Here is a 19674-nt window from a genome sequence, read left to right on the forward strand (position 1 = left end):
CGGCCCCATGTTTTGGCATGCAAAAAAAACAATGAATGAATTATAAAGTTTTCATTAACAAATTTACTAATAGAAACAATTCGTCATATTTAGTATTATTTAAAGACAAATGCTAATGTGGCCTCAATTATTCTTAAAATTTATGATAAAATCAACTATTTTTCATGGCTAACATTTATTAGGTCACACTCCCCAAAAAAGCGACTGTCCTCCAGCGAATACATAGGCCGTGCACGCCTGTATTTGTGTGTTTCTGCAATGTAAGCACACGCTGTCCTCCATCTGCCGTTTGATAGAGGCCCTTTCCTTTCCTGCGCCGGCAGCCAAGCAGCTAGCTTTCCTTCACTGCTCCAAGACGGCCACACAACCCTCACAAACACACTAAAGACATGTAGACAGACAAACTAACGGGCGCATGACAAAATCTAAACCACAGATTTAACACGTAAAGATATTCCACTCTGCTTTACAAGTTTCTCTCAATTCAAACTATGTTTGCCTGCAAACATTTCCTGGATGCTTACCTCATTGTCACATGCTTTCATCACTAAACGGCTTGGGAATGACTAAAATAAGCCTAATGATTAACTGAGTTACAAGAATAAGTTAAAACCACCGGATTTCCTTCCTTAAAATTTGTAGTGGCTGTAGAAAAATTCCCCACCAAGTAAAGTCAAAGTGGATCTTTATGCCTTACATTTATGGCCCAAATGTTTGTTTTATGACATCATCTTGATTCTTTGTTCAAATGAGAAAAAATCATTTACAAAAATACAAATAAAAAATTCCTATAGTCCAGCAGATAAATAAAAAAAACTAAACAATCAAATCCTGAAAAGATCTGCCGATTTGTATGCATAATAGCCCGGCAGCTGTTGTAAAACAACCATTAACTCAAATAGAGCCTGGCCTGCAAAGTTACAGCATCCTTTTAATAAACAGCATAGCAGGGAGGAGAGACTATGACGAGAGCCGAGGATGATTAAGGAAATGAACAGATGGGAGTTCAAGAAGAGGAGGACACCAGAAGAATATATACTGTCTGTTTGTTGCAAAAAGTAACCTTAAGGAGAGGTAAAGTAGTAAAAAAAAGGGATTTTGGTTACTTCCCCCCTGGGATAAATACTGCATTTTATAATAAAAAGAACCGGATATCCACAATACAGCTGAGCTATGACTGAAGCTAACAATGATCTATTCCTGAGCTTTCTTTCCCTCTCCCATGGTGCCTAAAGCAGTGCACGTTTCTCTGTTATAGCCTGCCTGCAGTGCAAAGCAGCAGAAAGTATAGCTCATATGAAGCAAATTAAGATTAATATCAGTCAAACCTGCAAATGTACCTGGAGCTCAACGCCCTGAACAGAGAACAATTTCAGTTGGTCTGTTTGAAGCATGACTAAATGAAACAGTGCAGACAGACAGCAAAAGGAATACATTTAGACAAACAAATGGCTTACGAGGACTGAAATGCATTTACTGAGTTCTGGGCTAAGCCTACTTAAAGACCCGCTCTGATCATCTGTTGAGTTATTTTAAAAGTGTTCCCAGTGGTCTTTTAATTATAATTATTCCGTTTTTAGCTAAAACCCAAAAACCTGTGTTGTTTTCTAGGACAGTTTCTGCAGAGCAGCAGAAGTTCAAACTTTGATAGCTATTCCAAACAACTGCATCGCTATCCTAAGCATGTTTTTGTACAACGCTCTTAAGATGCAAAATCTAAAAAAAATATTCACTTGTTTAATTAAATAAACAAAATGTAAACACAGTACCTACTATAGTTCTGCTGAAAAAGCCTTTTTTTCTCCCTGCTGTTTCACATCATCAACCACTTCCCATTTAATTTGTATTTGTTAGCACCCCAGATGACATTACCAGATTAATCATGAATCTAAAGAGGTCTCTTTGTGATTGTAAAGCACATAAACTGTAAAAAAATTTAAAAAAAGTCTACCATTGGAAAGACTAAAACTTGAATACCTAAAACATTTCCAGTTCCAGATGCAACCATGGCCAAAATCAAATGTCTTCTTACCCAACTGAGAGATGATTCAATGTGTCCTTTTTTTTGAATCCATAACAGCAGGCCGCACGGTTCTGATCAAGTCCAGCATAGTCACATTCTTGCTGTCTTCATTGATAGAGCTGTAGTAACTGTGACAGCTCTGGGAGGAGAGACGATCCTGGGATCCAGGCGTGGAGCTCTGCACTTTCCAGTGAGCAGTTAATCAAGTAGCAACCAGCTGGAATTCTTAAAGTGCAGCAGTGGATGCCTTAAAGGGCTGCTCCAACTCCTTCAGCTTGAGAGACAGTGAGAGAGACAGAACACATGTCGGATAATTAACAACACACCATGGTAAGGCGGGTGATGAGAAGCTAGAGGATGGGGCAAGGTGTCATGTACTTCCTGTCTAGAAAAGGAACATTTAGTCAAAAGCAGAGGAGCACATAGCTGAGAGAAAATAAATGCTTCCTCATAAGAAGAGACAGCTGTCTGAGAGCCACTTATTCATTTAAAACTATTAGAAGAAAATTCTATGGAGAGCTCAGACATTTTGTTGAAGAAAACAACCTCATTTGTGGAGAAATTCAAGGTTCTCTTGAATAAATATTATCACATTGCTAGAGAGACTTGTTTTCCACCAAAATCAAATGTTCACATTCATGAAGCAGAACTGGATGTAGAGACTACCCAAGCTTCTTAATATACAACTCCCTCCACTGTCTTCACCCATGAGGGAGGAAGATATACTCTGATTAAATAGAGACAAGAACAACAATTAATGTACCTGGGAAAGACAAGCAGCCAATAAATCTGAGAACAATGTTTCTGCTGGAAACAGGTTTGAAGGCAACGACAAGGCTCTTTGTTAAAGTAAAGATGCTTGTAGTAAAGGCCATTAGACGTATAGTTTAAGATGCAATAATTTTACTTCAATGAGAAGCATGCAGGCTGGTTGCTATGGTGACCAGTTTGCTTGTGGCCAGCTAAAAGAAGGTGCAGTGGAAAGGAATGGGTTTTCTGTCTCAACAGTTTGCTTTGTTTTGCTTTTACTAATAGATACTTTTCCTGCCTTAAAGAACTCAGAAGTATGGAGTTCCATGCTCTCCTGCTCAATGACGTGCTTGAATCAGACCACCAGAGCATCCAAATCCTTGCAGGGTTAGGTGGAATCAACACATTGAGGCTCACATTGTTCATCCTCATACAAGTTCAGATTTATGGCTTGTTTCCTGGAAAGAACTGTGTGGGAGTACTTGAAATCAGATATACAGTAATCTCAAAAGTTCATAAATAAATTATGAGGTCTGACATAATAATAGTCTGACACTCAGTAAGAAGGGGAGGTAAATCAAGCAAACTATTGAATAATAGAAGAACCTTTCTCTAATGCAATAAGATACACAGTGATGCTCACCAACAATCAAAGGAAATGACAGCCATACATAAAATAATTGATTATTCATACAATTATAAATTATTATATAAATTCATGAATGAATACATTGATTTGTTCTATTTGCTATTTATTGTAGCTTGCAAATTTAAATCAACCTTCACATATAAACAGACTAAAACATAATGCCAAAGAGGTAAAAAGACATTGCTCACACCTTTATGATTGTTTATTTTTGCTTTCTATTTAAATTTTAAAAGGTTTTTTTGAAAAAACAATAATGAACTTGATCATTTGATCAAAAATCAAAAGGAAATCACAGCAGCGTGTGCTGTGAAAAGAGGCTTCAAAGATGTATCACCTCCTCACAGTCTGTTACCACAGTGCATGTATTAAACACCATATTTGCATGGCTCTCACTTATACTGACTTGAAACATAAAACAACAGAAATTGCTTTCATCTAATACCATAAATTTTCTTAACTGTAATATAAAAGAAAAAACCTCCAAAGCAGAAATGAATGGCCCAAATATCAGTTTATATTTGCCAAAGTAATTAACAAACTTTTCACTTCAAGTGGCAAAAATACCAGTCTTTAAAATGTGCATGGATTTTTTGGAATACTTTTAGGTTCAAACAACTCAGAAGAATGAGTTTTTAATTTAACCAACACTGAATTTGTAACTCCATTCTGGAGATTTGCACGTTTCTTAAGCTACAACTGCGCTTGGGGTCCCTAAAAAATTTAGGAAAAGATTAATCTTTACTCCATACCTGACTGAGAAACCTTTCCTTTAAAGAAAAACTCAGCTTTTATGGTAAACACTTTTACTCTTTTTTACCAATTTTATTCTAGAGTTAAAGATTAGGCTTCACTCAGTAAGTATGTTAATCTATCAGGTTTTAAATTGAATAAAGTTTAAAAAAAAGGGTACTTTGAAGGGAAGAAGTTGCCCATTTTAGTCCCACCAGCTTTTAATTGGCAAGTACCCTCATTGTTTATCATTACATGACATAATAACAATATCGAAATATTGTTAAAGCCCACAAAACTTACAAGTAAACTTTTTTTACATTTTTAAACAGGAAAAAGTGAAATTCTGAATTGAAGAACTAAACTTAAAAAATGTTTTGTAGGAACCGAAATTATTGATTTTTCAAGTCTCTATGAAGATAATACTGAACTTAGGTGATTATCTTCTTTGAACTTTATTTGAACCTCTGTAAGTGTAAGCTCTGCTGTACAGCTGCAAACTAAAAAAAAAAAAAAAGCAGAGGTAAATGAAATCTCTCATGCAAGTGTTATTTCTCCAAGACAAACCAAAGGCTGGCTCACATCGCAGCGTGGTGAGAAATACCAGCTGGACAGACACCTCGATACATGCAAGCAGGTTGACACAAGTCTCTCTTTCACCATCTGCACCTCCGCAGGGTTGTGGTCAATCAGATTAGGCCATCATGCGGAGATATCTGAATACACCAACACAAATCCATTTAAAAAGATAAGCTCTGAGGGTAATGGCTGTGACAAGAGCACACAAATACATATCTTACAGCAGAATTCCTGTGAGACGGGAGAGATCTTTCTTTAGCTGAAGAGTGTGTTAAAGCTCCAGCAGGATTGCGTTAACAGACTTGCTCAGACCCCCAACAACAACAAAAAAATCCAGGATAGTTCGTGAATTCTGTAATAAAAACTAAATATGACTACATAAACCTTTTTTTTTTCCATTAAGACAAAAACATTGTGTAACAGATTGTACTAACTAAAGGCTATGGAAGAGCCTAATAAAATATGTAGCAAAGGAGAGAAAAATCTTTTTGAACCAGGATTTGGATGGGAAAAAACAAGTAGGGCAACTCCAGCACTACTTTCCCTGTCAGTGCTCCAGATATTTTCAAATAGAGGCGAGAAAAGTGATTAATGATGTTTACAGGTGGACTCGAAAGGGGTAAAACAGAAAAAAAAACATTAACTCTCGCCATAAACTGCTAGTGGGGGAAAGAAAATTATAAATGATCATGTTCTTGAGGCATCTTTCTGATATAGAAGGCCATATATTAAGAAAGTTAACCTTAGAATGAGTTGTTGTTTCTTTTTCATCTTCTTCCGTTTTGTCCCTTTCGGGGTCACGGGGCTGCCGGAGCCTATCCCGGCCACTTGTGGGCGAAGGCAGGGGACACCCTGGACAGGTCGCCAGTCTGTCGCAGGGCTACATATTACAAATCCATTCACTCTCACACCTACGGACAATGTAGAGTTTCCAATTAGCCTATGGAGTGGGTTTTGGGCGGTGGCAGGAAGCCGGAGTCCCCGGAGAGAAGAACCCACGCATGCACGGGGAGAACATGCAAACTCCACACAGAAAGGTCCCCCATTGATGTTCTGGTTTAGGTCCCCCAGCCGGGACTTGAACCGGGGGCCTTCTTGCTGCGAGGCTAGAGCGCTAACCACTTTGCCATCCTGCAGCCGTTTCTGAGTATGTCTTTATTCAAATCATTATGAAACATGTAGAAACTGAAATCAGAGGGCCACAAGCTCCTTACTCTCCTCCACTTAAATCAGCAATTCTTTTGGTGAAAGAAAAACAAACAACTACTTTTTTTATGGTCTTGTATATAATATTGATATAAAAAGATGATTAAAATAAACAAAAGAGGATCAGTATGACTTTAAGTCACAAGACCCAGTCATGACTTCTAGTCTAATACTTTTTTAATCCTTGTTTCATCAGAAGCCCTAAATAAAGAAAGATATTGTTTAGGCCCCTACATTAGCTGTCCAATGCTCATTCGCTCTGTGGTGTCTCCCTTCTCTTCCTGTTCTCTCATCCTTTCCCAAAGCTCACCCTCTCAGGCGCCTGGGAGCTGCTCAGACAGAACACAGTTTGGATTAAAAATAAGCTCCCAGAGGAGGATTCCCCCACAACATCCAAACTCCATGAACTCAGTGCAGTAAATATTCATGACAGAGGAATTGTGGTGCTGAACAACACAAGAAGAAAAGCAAATCTCCAGACACAAGTATTTTAAAGCATCCTGTGTTACTGTAAAGATGCAAACACAAAGGCAGGCAATAATAAGCATGTATGTGAACCCACACAAAGAGAAAAAAATCTGTGGTCGACCTCTGCATCTATATGTCTGCCCAAGGCAGTATGTCTAGTCGGCCTGCAAACACACTGGAAAATGAAGATTTCAATTAAAAAAAAAAGAGGAAAAAAACAGCCAAGATAAAAAAGGCAGTAAAAATAATAATAACACACATCTGGTTGCAAACTATAACAGCATCAACCTTTTTATCCGCTTTGGAAAATTGGGTCCCGTTTTGTAGAGTATTAGAAAACAATAAGGAATAAAGACATTTTTATGTACCTTTAACTGCAGTTGTAAATGAATGTGTTAAAAGTTAATACTTCAACTTCATGGCCACTCTTTGAAACCGTGACGCTGATTCCAGTTGCAAATCTTCAGGGAACGTGTGTGTTTTACTTTGTATGAAGCTCTTCTACAAAAGGTTCAATATCAACAAGCAGGAAGTGAAGGTTTCCTGTGTGAACTGTGGTTATAAAATTAGCAGGACTCTGAGAACTAAAATAGAAAGACAAAGAGATTAATGTGAGTCAGAAACACAAAATGAGGAAAAAAAATGAAACATTGAAACTCATATTCATAAATCATATCTCAAACTTTATTTTCTTAGTAAGTCAAAACCAAAACAAAGATTATTTATGTTTTTGAATTTGAAAAGTTTCTCTTTTTGTCATTGCATCCATAACATTAAATAGCATGTGGGACTATTACAGAGTACAAAAAAATACCTTTCTTTTTTCAGAGTTTATTTCATACGCCAATAGTATTAAAGCAATGTGGGCAGTATTGTTACAATCAAAGCATTACTGTGTTTAAAAAAAAGTAGATTAGAAGATTATTTACTACCCAGTTACTATCCATGATTTGAGAACAAGCATTTAGACTTGTAATCCATGTGTATCAACCACACATCAGACTTTAAACTCCTGCTCACTGTTGTCCCTGTTTATACAGTAGATCTGCTTGGAGCCAATCAAGACATGCATTTGTACACTGGTATGATAAAGTCTGACGTCACCCATTAATGAGATACTTGGTGCAGGTGAATCATGGCAACATGAGGTAGACGTCCGAGTTGGAGACTGGTGACATGCAAAGGGCAGAAGGATAGAATCAACATCCAAATCGAGGTCCAATATGCATAGCAAGGCTCATAAACATCCATCCAAAGAGGGAATGATCCAGTCCGTAAAACAAAAACTAAAGTGGAGCACAGCAACTTCGTCAACGCATAAACATACAAACTCAACCAGAACCAGCTGATAGGGAGTGAATGAACCACATGCCATGACAAACAAAAACATCATTGTTGTGACTAGAAAATAAAGCAATAAACGCACACCAACCTTTTTTGGGGTTTTTTTATGAACCAGGTTGTAAATGCCTAATTTCAAAAGAAAACCCTGACTTTTTAACCCTTTTCTAACATGGAAGACAATGGGAAACTTCTTCCTTCTGAAACTAACCTCTAGTGGTCATTAGAGGAACTTCAACATGTGGTATTTCTGTGGGAATGTGGGAACTTGGCATCAGCAATTAATTTTGACTATTTTCCAAATGAGTCCAAGTCACAGGTGCTGAAGTTGAAGTAAAACGTAAGTCCACAACAAAAAAATTCTGTTCACTTTTGACCTTAAGAGAAAGGCATTTTAAAAATCATTGGCCATCTTTCATGGACTAATGGCTTCTAACAAATATTTTATCTTAAAATTACTGTTGTGAATGCTGTTGTTCATTCACTGTATCACTTTTTGAGGTCTCGCTAGTTCACCGATTTTCTTCAGTGCAATTTTGCACAATTTTTGGGGGGTTTTATTTTACAGTGCACTGTGTTCTGTGTCTTGATTGGCTATAAAGCTTGTCGATCAATCTACCCCATGTCGTGTAGTATGGTGTTTTACAGCCTTAAAACATATATGATCCAACTTTGCAGATTAACTGTAGAATGTAAGGGTGTTACATTCTACAATTAATTTGCAATAATCGAGAGAACACTGCACTAAAATATGTCCCATTGGAATGAGTACTGCAATCTTGAAATCATTTCAAACGGAAAATATAAAAAAAAGCTTTCCAATAGATTAAGTAAAATTTCAGAAAAGTCTACTTGGATTTAATAGAAAACTCAAAAACCTTTACAATTTCATACTAGGATTGTGAGCTTAAAAAGATTAACAAACGAAAAACTGAAAAGATCTCCATCTTGTATTTGTATCAAAAGCTAAACATGCTACATGTGGAGAAGCTATCAGGCTAAAATCTAAGCTGGCGTGGAACCCCTGCTGTTGTTCATGAGGTGGCTATCTGTGTCTGCCACGTCTGATTTCAGCTCGATTTTCAGCTTAAATTCTGCTTGGTCGATTTTTAACACCTGGCTACACTCAAAAAAACAAAGAAATCAAGCTGGATTTTTCTAGGATTTATTTTACACTGTATTTAAGAAAAGAAAAACATTTTAGATTTGTAACCAGTTTAAGAGACTTTTAGGGGTGTGTCTCTTTCAAATTACCGTAATGTTTTGTTCAGTTTAATTCAAAGATGGCAGGAAAACGTAGAATTGTTTGCCATCTATACAATATATTTCATTGTTTGTAAATGCACATTTATAAATGAATATTTGGAGATACTTTTCAAGTAGCTTTTGAGGATAACTCTAAAAACGTTTACAGCAAAGCTCAAATATGAGCTTTGTCTGGGACAGGAAGTTAAAGCTCATAGGAAGAGCACCCTGTAGACCTAAATCAACAGGATACGGGTGATTTATGGGATAACGTCCACAGCTTTTAGGAGCAGCAGCCAGCCACGCCTGAAATAAAGCTCTTAAACTTCTTTGTATCTTTTCCTTCAAAGGCATCATGGCAGCTGATCTAAGAGCATGGCTGTGCACATGAGTAAACACTGCCGTCTAGTCACACACACATGGGAATGTGCGGCCCCCGCAGCCTTACAGGAAGAAGCCGTGTAAATACTGTGGAGCATGACCCACTGACATGTAATGGAGGTGCAGCAAAGGGCAAATGGATTAAATGTGTATTACAATGAATTTAGTATCAGAGAAAACAAATAATTTTTCTTTGTTGTAGGGAATTACTGTCAAATATCTGACTCCATTAAAAACAGATATCATCCAGGGAATACCAGATGCAAAAGCTGGGTTTTGTTGCTAGTCTTATAGCGACCCTGAGGGAAATCAGCATGCCAAAAGCTGAGCGACAACCCGCACTACTCCATCTTTTAACGGCCAACAGGAAACTGGCCATTCAGCAGATCATCCACAGGAGCTGCTCCATCAGCGTACATGCTGATGGATGGCAAGTCACACCCGAGAGGAGACCCAATTGATTCCCTCCCCCAAATGCCACAGACTGCTGATACGAGATAACGTTGCTTTTTAATGGCTTTGTGCCGATATTGTGATGAAAAATTCAACTGAAACAAATACAAATGACTCCATGATCACCAACAGGTGAGATTAAGTAACATTTTATTTTTCAAGTCTTGCACATCTGTGAACTTTAGGACAGTGATGATCCTGAAACTACGGTAAGTTGTTTACTGGGACATAATTCCTGCAGAGCGGCAGTAGTTCATTAGAAATGTATCTCTAAGTTGTGGATGGGACCATTGGCGAGATCAACCCCACCCCTCCTTCTCCTCCACATAGCTGAGAGCTCTCTCTTTGAGGCCTACATGGATCTAGTCGTCTTCAAGTGGATGCATCAGAATGTAGCAGAGCAGGGAGCTTGTGTTCCGAAAAGCGTGTTTTCTATGTAACAAATAAGCTCTTTTTCCAAAAGCATGTTTTCATCAGCTGCTCATTCACAACAATTTGTAAAAATAAATACTCAAAAAAATCAATTTTAAGCCTATTTTTCTTCATATATGTCCTTCATCATCAGAAAAATGCGACACGAACATGTTAAAACACAATTTTCTCTGGAGTGAGTCTTTAAAGAGACACTGGATAGAAGAATTAGCACACAAAAAAACAACAAAAGAAGAACCCTTCAATAAGTAAATATGCAGCATATACCTGTTTGCTTGAATAATTTACAAAATATGCTACAAATAAATGAAGAATAATCAACTTTCTCATTGGGTTTGAGTACCGTAATATTTAATTCATTTCAACATTAATATTAACACTTGTAGTTTCTTCAGAGATAATTTTGCTATGCTTCCAAGAAAAACACTAAAAACGTATACAGTACATTTCAATTATTTTAAACTTTAAATAAAAATAGACCTAAACTCACATAAATGTTGTATTTCTAGCATGCTTGTAAGTCTTCTTTTGTTTAATATTTAATTCAAACTGCAGTTGGATTGTATTTGTTTTAGCTAATTAATGTAGGATTGAAGTGTTGTGCCCACAGCTAAACAAAATCGTATACAATATGTTCTGCAGATGTTTTGCTATTTTTTATCTACAACTTTACAAATACAAAATATAAATGTTAAGAAAAAATAAAAATGGAAGAAAAACATCATAAATCATTTTTCATCAAGTCATAAAGCTTAATGTGATTCTGTTTAGAAAAGCTATATTGATGTTGACGTCTACAGAGATTAGGATGTGGAAGGCAGTGTTGACATGTGTTCAGCTCAGAAAAATCATGTGACTACTTTACTCACATTTGAACTGCATCCACAGTTTCCATGGTCACAGATTTTCTAGATTAGATCTGCAAAAATCCCTGATTTCCACATCAATGCAAAGAGGGTTTTTCTTTTTCCTCTCAAGAAGAGATGCACAACAGAGATAACAATCGAACTGAGTGTCTTAATTCCTGCTCCCAGCAATGCCGGTGTCAGAAGCTCCTAAAAAAGATGTTAGTTCAGAGCCTAGGCTGCAGTGCTTTGTGTCACTGGGAATTCTGGGAAAGAGTTGTAAACAAAAGGCAACATGCAAAGCTCTGAGAGAAAGAGATAAGGGATTGTGGGAGGGGTTCTGGTTGTAAAAACAGTGAGGATGGTTTTGCAGAGCTAGCAGCATCCCTCTGAGACGTACAGAGATCGACTTCTAATGCCAATCAGTGCAATTTCACCTTTTCACCAAACCGCTGTGATTCCTAAATATTACAATGCAAAATATTTTTCATTCATCATTCATTGAGTCCCTGGTTGTTTCTGTCACAAATCCAGGAACATGACAGAGCTGTACTCTCAGTGCTGATGTCAACTAAGCAGGAAAGAAAAGCCTGACAGGATGCTAAATCCCTCATGACATAAGCGGAAAGCATGCTTTTCAAACTAAAATCAGCGATACTACACGAGCACGTAACAACAGAGATGCCCTGTCTGCCTCTCAAGAAGGTCAAAAATGTGCGGATTAGACCCTCATTAATACTGAATCTGGATTATTTCAATCCTGTGGCAGCACTACGCCTACAGATTACTTCTATCCCAGCCACGGCTTTAAAAGACAATAGCACTTTTTGTTTCGCTAGAACTGACAGTACCGCGCAGTAACAAAGAGGGACTCATTTCTAATAGGGTCAGGAGTGATTAGAGAAGCGGCGGCACACAGAAGCAAAACGATATCCCAAAGAGTCCCCAAAAATCCGGCAGGATTTGCTAGATTATAACCTAAACAACTCCAGTTAGCCCCTTAGTGCTTTTAAAAGCAGAATTAACTATTGAAAACATATCTTTTTAAAGACATTTTGAAGCATCATTTGACTCAAACACAAACATCTAACGCGTTAAAAACGACTCTCAGTTGTCTAAGACATCTCTCAGTTTCTTTTGATGTTAACCAGCTTGGCTGTGGGGGCTTTTGATGCATAATTTATTAGAATCCCATTAAAAAGACTAAGATGTGATGCATGTAAAGCTGTTGTAAATGTAAACAGATGACACTGCAGTGAGGAGCCATGTTACTTACATGTTACTGTTGTTAAGTTTTACAGTGGAAATTGCAAAATTGTGTCGTTGTTTTTTTAGATGATCTACCTTTTTTTCTTTGTTTTGGCTACAATGAGAAGATAATATTGTTGTCCCCGGCACAATAAAGAGCCAAAAGAGACATTTATTCCCGTTTCTGTCTATCTGAAAAATGAAAAATGTATTTTCATTGGAGGAAAAACAGACAAAAATGAAGAGAGAAGAAAGGGAGCGCTGATCAGTCAGCTCGACCTGTCCGTGTTCCACAAAAACAAATGACATCAGAAATGCTGCCAATCAGCTGATGTGACTCAAAGGGAAGCTGTCAGAAAACACTCGATCTTTCTTTTCGACTCTTGGCTAATAAAAAGGGAAATGGCTCAGCTAAGTCACACATGGATCAGAGCACGGCAAACACAACTCACATCATTTTGATGCAGAAAGAGTTGTTCACTCTGACAAGAACTGACAAAAACGCCCATTGTTGCTATGAGTGAGAAATGTAAACATTAGGATTTTATTTGACATGGCTGATGTGTTAAATTGTCATGTCGCTTTTTGGCAAGAGCAAAAAAAAAACGGCACTGAGAGCGGTGTAACACCGCAGGAGCTCTTGTCGACTGACAATTCGGAGCCATCAGTTTGATCCCAACCCTTAGAGAGAGGTGTGACAACCCACCATTACAGCAAACGACATAATGAATGTATTTACTGTGCCTCTTTGAATGTCAGCAATCGATCCAAAAAGATAAATAAATAAATACACCTTCAAACCACGGATTGTCCCAAAACAGACTTTTTTAAACCACAATAGAGTGGAAAACATCCTTCAACCAAAAGTAAGACTTTACATTATGGAGTTTAGCAAAAAAGAAAAAAAAAACTGTTAAATTCATTGATTTGGTTCGAGTAGAATAGAATGGAATAGAATAGAATTTTTATTGATCCCACAAAGGGAAAATACCTTGTATAGCTATATTTAAAACAGCAGATAATTAAAAAAAACACTTAAAACACACTTAATATTTTTAAAGATAATTACTCTCTATGATGCATTCTAAAGTCTAATTGATGTCAGAAATTTGATCTATTATAGATAAACAAACCAGTTTCAAACTTTTTTTGAAATGCATGAGTTATTTTAGGCCCCCAAACCAGCTACATGTGACCTCAAAGACTTTTGTTCTCTCTTATGTTTCTTGAAACATTTAAAGAAATTACAAATCGCACAAATAAAACGATTACCGGTCAGACATTTAGCATTACTTATTACATAAAGAAATCTGCAGCCTCTGTTAGATTAAGGCATAAAAGGTTCATAGTTACTAATAATAAACTAATTGTTGATTAATTGTATGAGCAGTTTCTAATGTTATTTTTTTTCTTATTTAAAGTTTTGTTATAAATTGACTGCAATCAAATCAGAATTTGTTGACTTCAGAAATGTAAAAACTTCAATTTTAACTGCTATAGATCTTGTAAACTTATTTTGAATTGTTTGCTTTATCTGATGAAATCTAAATTTATTTAAGAACAAAAGTAAATCAAATTGAAACCTAAAATGTTTTTATGTTTGACAGATGGCATTAATATATATTTTAATGCCATCAGTGTTTTATATGAAGGACAGTTTACAAGTATTTCACCTACTTTCTTCAAAATAAAGCAAAATGAATTACTTCAAATCGGGCCAACACTGGCACCATTTCTGGCAAACATTGTGCTTAAAGGGAAAAGGTCCAAGAAGCAGCCATTCGCTGCCATCAGCACCCCAGCGAGATGTAAAGCAAACCTCATGAGGCTAATTAAATAAGTGTTTTAAAAAAAATGTTCTTTATAATGGGGGAGGGGTACAATTTATCACTATATATTTTGCCTACTAGGAGATTTTTCTTAGCTGTTTGTGTTTGCAGTTTTAAATTAGATTTGCATTCACACTTTTTTTCCCCCCTCTGGCTCCTAATCGCTTACACCCACCCCCACCCGCATCAACCTTACTTTGGCAAGAACCCCTTTACAGGCACATGGAAGTGAGGAGAAATCCACAGCCTGAAGCAGGCAGGATTTTATATCAGACTCTGAACCCCAATCTGATCAAATCAACAGGGGTGGGGGGGACCATTAAAACAACCTTTTGCTTTACTCACGCATTATCCTGCAGCAAAAACACTGACAGACATGGTATTTCAATGCTGCAGGCGGAAAATAAACCCAGTCAAGAGGAGGTGTGGCAGTTTAAGTGGGAGGAGCATAGCTGAAGTTCCTTGTGTTTACTGATGCACACATGGTAAAGTGAACAACTCACACTTTTCCACAAAGTCGAAAGTATCTCTCACTTCGCCAAGCGGATTACTGCTTCCTGCTGAGGCCTTCTTCTGAATGAGAAAGGACAGTTCTGCTTTAGTAACACAACGCAGCCTTTCATTTATATGCAGTCGTACTTAAAGACCCACACCAAAAGAAACTGTGTTGTTTGTGTTTTTAACATCTTGTAGCATTTTTCTCTTTTTAAAGAATAGAAAATTCACATTAAAACGGAATTTCTGAGTATTTCCTATTCAAATCATGGTGAATACAGGAGCAGACAAAAGCAATGCCATTTGAAAAAGCTTTTAGCCGTGATCTCCAAACTACAATCGGCAGGCCACAATCTACCCGCCCCACTTGATTCTGATGCATCCACTTGTGGACGACTACATCCGTGTTTTTTTTCTCCGTCTGAGCTGGCATCTGGCTCAGAACTGTACAGCTGAATGGTTAAACATTGCTCGCCATGTTTGTTGCATTGGTTATCTTAGGTTGCAGTTGTGAGGGGCTGTAAGCTAGTGGGATTGAGTGTAAACAAAGGGTTGATGGGAAGTCAGGGCAGGCCTACTCTGGGCCAACAGTCCTGCCCACAACAATTTCTGATTAACTCCTGCAGGAACTGTCTTAGAAAACAAAACAGGTTTTTCAGATTTTGGCTAAAAATGGCATAATCATAATTAAAGGACTACTAGAAAAACGTTGGAAAATACATCAAAAGATGATTGGCGTGGGACTTTTAGCAAAGCCAGACAGGAGCTCTATGCTTAAGCATCAGACTTGCTGTAAAATGCCTCCCTCCATAAATGTTTTTTCTTTTCCCTCAATAATAACCACAGCAACACAGATCTTTGTTTTGAAGAGAAATCCCAAAAATGTTGTAATTACTATTGTTTATCTTTCAGGAGTTCATGTCCGTCATGGGCTTAATGTGTTCAAAAGGGAAAGGCCTTTTTTCCTCTCCAGGGACAGCAGATATGATGTCCAAATCCTTTCCTGCCTCCTTGTTTGTCCTGCCACCCTCTGCTAAAAATGTAAAAAGAAAACCTTTATATTTCGTGTTCTTGTTTACAATAATAGGTCAGCTCAACTGATGACTTCAAGATAGCAGATAAGGGTCAGAAATGTAAAGATGTGAACAAACGTAAGAATCAATATGAAACAGAATTTAGTAAAGTATTTTATGACAAATTTCCTTCAGTCAGTTGCGATCTAAATTTAGTAATTCCAGCTATTACATTTCTGGGGAAATGTAAAATAAACAGAATTAAAGCTTCCTAATAATAAAATACATATATTTGTCATTTCATCTGCTAGAAACAGATGAATAAAATCACACAAACACCAAGAAAACGCTAAGAAATTCAACCCGGAGACACAAATGAACATTATTTTTCTCTGATCTCTAATCTTCTTTTGGCCTTCTGTGAGCAGCAAAAAAACGCACTTGTTTCTTAAATAACCGTCAGTAACCCTCTCCTTGTTCTCTAAGCAAAGCTGTTTCACTGTGTGCACTGAGAGATAGGCAGGAAGTGAGGCTAAGACAGTGTGTGGGCACTTACAGCACTCGCTCAATTATCTCCATATGTAGCCAACTGCTACGTCAAGACATGCAAAGTTGTTAAATGCTTCAGAGCACGGCTCAACCACTTCAGGATTCAGGCTTGAAGATTTGGAATCAGATCTGTCCGTCTTTAACTGTTTGATCCTCTTCCTTACTATGGTTTGGTAGTTTGTTATTTTGTTGCGCTAGAAATCTTCCGAATAAAGACACTTTCCAAACGGAAAGATTTGTTTTTTCTTTTTATATAAAATCTATGAACTATATCTTTATTATTACATCAAAAAGAAACCAGATAATAAAGTAGAAATAAAAAGAAAAACGTATTTTTGAGCAAAGATAATAAAAACATTTTCTTTGTCAGAATGCTTTTTTTGAAAGAAAAAACAGAAATAGTATTGTTCTGTTTCTTATTTATTTTTTTAACATTGTTTTGCATTTGTGCTAATATCAGACCTTTGTGTGGGGGTTAAAAATGAGCGGCACGGTCATTTGATTTTGTAGGGACAATTAACACTCATCATTTTGAATTATGAGAAACCTGTTAAAATGCTTTTTATATATAAAACTGGTAGAAGTTAATAATGATGCCAGAACTCTTTCAGACCACTTGCTGATGATCACATTTTGCAGGAATGACAATAGATCAGATCAGAGCATTCCACATTTTGCAACTTTGTTTTTGTCTTCCTTTCCTGCATTGTACAATGTATTTAACAGCAATCATAACAAGATTATGTTAGCAATTCAATGCCAGTCACGTTTGTTTACCAGTTTTTGTGCATTTGTCTTTTTATTGTATTATAACTTGTTTAGTTATGTCCTAAAATGTGATGCTGATTCTCCTAAGCATCACATAATTTGATCTCCATCTGATTGCTGTTTTTACTAGTGTCCATAACTGGCCTTATTTTGTAGGAACTTTCCAAACTTCAAATTATAAGGAGAAAGTTGTACACGTCAAAATAAAAGTCCTCTTTTGTTTAACTTAATTAAACCTTTGTATTAAAGCTACAATTACAGTCCATTTACTTATTCTTGTCATAAATTTGGTTTGGAAATGTTTCCTTTGGTTGTACTAAATATTTTTTCACACTCTTTATTAGAATTTTTACATTAGATTTAGATCAGATTCAACTTTATCGTCAGTATAAAACATACACATGTACAGGTACAAGGCGACAAAATGCAGAACACCCAAGGACAGGACAAATAGTGGTATCCAGGAAAAATGGGGAGAAAAATGGGAAAAACTGGAGAGTGTAATGAGTGAGCACCACCATTATGGTCTAGTTTACACTCCAAATTGAAACGGATCAAAAAGTACAGTTGAAACAAAAATGAAACCATTAAAATATTACTTTTATGCAGTTAATACAATTTTTCAAAATTGTTACGAAACAATTTTTGTTTAGTACAAATTTTGTTTTAGAGTTCTTTTGATCTGTTTCACTCTAAATTGCAAGGAAAACAATTTTTGTTTTTCATTATGTTTAAAACCAATTAGCTGATGGAAAGTTTCCTAAAATCACCTAACATCCCTAATCCAAATATGTATTCAAAATTTGTAATAAATCAATAAATTTGATGTTTATCACTGTGCAAACACAAATAAGACTAAAAACATCACCTTTTTTTAAAGGATTTTTCATTTCTGTTGGCATCAAAGCAGAGATTGATAATTAAACCCCCACACCCCCTGTGCCTGTAAGTACATGCTTTGGATCTGGCATTGCACAAAGAGGCTTTGGCAGTATTTTTGGGAGTGTTATTGTCAACAGCGTGGTTTCCCAGAGGGAAAACATATTGTATGGCCAAATGCTGCGGTAGTCATCCAAACACAGAGCAGACGATTCCTGTTTACTTCCATTATAGTGTGGAAAACAAAAGAAAAACAGCCAGTAAATACAGCCATGAGCTATTTTACTTCAAATATCTCAGAGTCAAAATGCCTCACAGCATTTTTAGATTTGTTCACCTTTGCTGAAGGTCAGTGTGGCTCAGTTGTGTTTTCTTACATGCATGGATCAATGCAATCCCCTCTCAAGAGACTAACACTCTCCAGCCAAATGTATTATTGATGACTTACTGCATTGGTGTATTTTCCAACTGAAAGATGAAACAAAAACCAAACCAGCAGAACTAGAAATGTACATCAAACACAGTGAGAGCTAAGCAATGTCACCTGTAAAAATTCCAAAGCCTAGACTGTTTTTAAACATGAATATGAGCAGACGCCTGACAATGAACAGAATCACATTTTTGCTGTCATCCCATCATTAGGCAGTTTTGCAGGGCTGCAGCTCAATTCAGCGATCAACAGAATAACACAGGAAATGCATGTTTATCCAAAAAATAAATAAAGAACAGAAAATTTTCAACAAAAAAATCTGCAAATAGATAAAATTATGATGGAAAAAGAAAGCCTTATTATGACAAGTTATAGTATTTTGTGAAAGCTTTACAGATAATTTGATTTCATGATCATTCAGATGTCAACAGTATGACAAATGTAAAGGAAATCTAATGATGGCCAAAAAATCTATTAAAAAAATAAGTGGTGATTTATCAACTTTCATCTTAGACATATGAACACTAGACGCATAATTTCTGATGTAATGCATATTATATTCTGCACAACCAAAATGATGCTTTAAGTCGGACAGGTACTTTGAATTTTACTCCACCCAACTCAATAGCATTACAAAATAGGGCAATTGGGTGGGACAAAGTCAACTCTGGGTTCTCTAGGGTCCACCCATCTGCCAATCAAAAATACACACCCCTAAAATGCAAACATTTGAACGCAAACAAAATATAAACATCAAAAATGCTATGTTACACAGAAAAATTTAGCTTTTTAACATTAAAGTTAATAGGAAACTGCTAGCATCTGACACCTGCCTCCACAGGTCCTTTGAGGAACTGCAACATTTACTTCCTGGTTTGCATCAAATTTGGGAACAGAAGCAGAGCAAGCAGCAGTCACAAACATGTGACTTCTCTGTTCCTTCTTACTCTGTTTTTTATCTAAATCCTACCCCTCAGATTCAGATAATAGCTGCTTCCTTACACACTGGCAGGAGTCCAGAAGATCAGACGCGTTCAAAGTTCAGAGCAGCTCTGGTTTTCATTAGTGCTTTCTGAGCCTGCCTGCAACACGTCTAAGAGCATCTACCGTATGTCAGATAAAGCCCAACTGCAGGCTCTGTCCCTCATCCAACTACATGTTTACACATTTTCAACTCAACAACACTTACAGAGCTTCTCACAGAGCCACAAGCTGGGATGCAGAAGACCTGACCTTGCCCAAAAAAGGGTACAGTGAAATAGGACACCTTTCTGTCGCCGCCCGCCTTTGTGATGCGATCAGCACATATTTGATTACAGCTACACTCAAGAGTTATGGGTGTTAAAAGAAACCCAGAAACCG

At 36.9% G+C, this 19674-nt stretch overlaps 1 protein-coding gene across 8 annotated transcripts in view; it reads right to left on the reverse strand.

Moving 5' to 3' along the window:
* Window positions 1–19674, reverse strand: part of ptprea (protein tyrosine phosphatase receptor type Ea) — a 52305-nt gene that overhangs the window by 27143 nt on the left and 5488 nt on the right. For 6 of the 8 annotated variants that reach the window (XM_011488267.3, XM_020712358.3, XM_004080448.4 and 3 more), the window contains exon 2: window positions 2033–2297. The exons of the other annotated variants lie outside the window; for them this stretch is intronic. The gene's annotated coding sequence lies outside the window, so the exon portion shown is untranslated. The remainder of the gene's footprint in view (window positions 1–2032; window positions 2298–19674) is intronic. 8 annotated transcript variants of the gene reach the window in all.

The sequence above is a fragment of the Oryzias latipes genome, chromosome 19 (assembly GCF_053564925.1).
Source record: "Oryzias latipes strain Hd-rR chromosome 19, Olatipes_Hd-rR_3.1".
NCBI classification, from domain to species: domain Eukaryota; kingdom Metazoa; phylum Chordata; class Actinopteri; order Beloniformes; family Adrianichthyidae; genus Oryzias; species Oryzias latipes.